This window comes from Schistocerca cancellata, chromosome 5, assembly GCF_023864275.1.
Source record: "Schistocerca cancellata isolate TAMUIC-IGC-003103 chromosome 5, iqSchCanc2.1, whole genome shotgun sequence".
Lineage (NCBI taxonomy): Eukaryota > Metazoa > Arthropoda > Insecta > Orthoptera > Acrididae > Schistocerca > Schistocerca cancellata.
Genome location: NC_064630.1, coordinates 726,605,166 through 726,607,223, shown reverse-complemented (window position 1 = coordinate 726,607,223; position 2,058 = coordinate 726,605,166). Strand labels below are relative to the sequence as shown.

The window sequence follows — 2,058 nt, the reverse complement described above, 5'->3', positions numbered from 1 at the left end:
GCGAGGTGTAGCAAAGGTATTGCAGTGAGCGCTCAGCTACGATCTACTCTCTTCTGCAAGAAGGAAGTCAGTACCAAGACTAAGTTATCTGTGCACCGTTGAATCTTTCGACCAACTTTGTTGTATGGGAGCGAAAGCTGGGTGGATTCAGGTTACCTTATCAACAAGGTTGAAGTTACGGATATGAAAGTAGCTAGGATGATTGCAGGTACTAGTAGATGGGAACAATGGCAGGAGGGTGTCCACAATGAGGAAATCAAAGAAAAACTGGGAATGAACTCTATAGATGTAGCAGTCAGGGCGAACAGGCTTAGATGGTGGGGTCATGTTGCACGCATGGGAGAAGCAAGGTTACGCAAGAGACTCATGGATTCAGCAGTAGAGGGTAGGAGGAGTCGGGGCAGGCCGAGGAGAAGGTACCTGGATTCCGTTAAGAATGATTTTGAAGTAATAGGTTTAACATCAGAAGAGGCACCAATGTTAGCACTGAATAGGGGATCATGGAGGAACTGTATAAGGGGGGCTATGCTCCAGACTGAACGCTGAAAGGCATAATCAGTCTTAAATGATGATGATGATGATGATGATGATGTTTAACACAGTAAGTCAAGGGTTAAAGTTAGGGACTATGTACACGTTTTGGGGGAGTGTAGCTAAAGGCGCGCAAACTCCCTGATTCTATTCATCCAGGATTTTGAGAATAAGAGTACTTAACGATTTGCTACAAACTCAGACATAATTTCAAACCTCTTCAAAACTTTTTCTCTGTGCCATTTAATGTCCCTAAGGTTGACATTTTCTTCTTTTTTAATTTATTGTCTTTCTGAATGTGCCCATACAGCCATCTCAACACTGGAAATGTTAAACAACAGTTGGTTTTGACAATTCATAGTCATACCCTGGTACGAAGTTACCTCGGTTAACGAACAACAGATGCTGACATAATACATATTCTACATCAACAGTATACTGAAAGGAGTAAGGAAGACGAAATGTAACACAGGATACAGAGAGGTAGGGTTCCATAAAAATCCTATCGGTAACACGGTAAGAAATGATAAATCACCATTATTATAACTGACTAACTAACTCATCCCGAAAAGGCCATGAAGGCCCAAAGATACCGACCGGCCGCCGTGTCATCGCCAGCGCACAGGCGTCACTGGATGCGGATATGGAGGGGCATGTGGTCAGCACACCGCTCTCCCGGCCGTATGTCAGTTTACGAGACCGGAGCCGCTACTTCTCAATCAAGTAGCTCCTCAGGTTGCCTCACAAGGGCTGTGTGCACACCGCTTGCCAACAGCGCTCGGCAGACTGGATGGTCACCCATCCAAGTGCTAGTCCAGCCCGACAGCGCTTAACTTCGGTGATCTGACGGAAACCGGTGTTACAACTGCGGCAAGGCCGTTGGCCACCATTAGTATGCAATTGGGATATTCCCAGTCCCAGTTCACGGCCACGTGGGGTAGCCATGCGATCTAAGGCGCCTTGCCACGGTTCGTCCGTCTCCCCCCGTCGGAGGTTCGAGTCCTCCCTTGGGCATGGATGTGTGTGTGTGTGTGTGTGTGTGTGTGTGTGTGTGTGCGTGTGTGTGTTGTCCTTAGAGTAAGTTAGATTAAGTAGTGTGTAAACCTAGGGACCGATGACCTCAGCAGTTTGTTCCCATAGAACTTACCATGTGTTTTCAATTTCCCAGTTCCGTCCACATTAATAAATATGTGTCTCAATTAACAATAAAATGTTCTTTTGTAAGCGCTGTAAGAATTGTTTCAAAAGCTGCAGACAGAGTACTGAATACTTACACAGGTCTAAAACAATCATCTAGACCAGACTCGCGAGCAGTGCGCTGGCGCGAGTTCCATAACGCTCAGGCTAAACCCACGGTTCAACCACCGTTACGCCACACTGTTTGAGCGGAAAGAGCCGTAAGAGGGAGAAACTGCGAACGCGCCACATTTAAATGGCAGTGCACTCACACTGTATACGACTTGATTTCTGTTTTGCATTTCGCAACAATGTAGATCACAAACATAACAAATTTTTAGCTTTGTTTAA

At 45.9% G+C, this 2,058-nt stretch overlaps 1 pseudogene; it reads right to left on the bottom strand.

Moving 5' to 3' along the window:
- Positions 1 to 1,297: 1,297 nt before the first annotated feature.
- Positions 1,298 to 1,415, bottom strand: LOC126189959 (5S ribosomal RNA; annotated as a pseudogene).
- Positions 1,416 to 2,058: the final 643 nt, after the last annotated feature.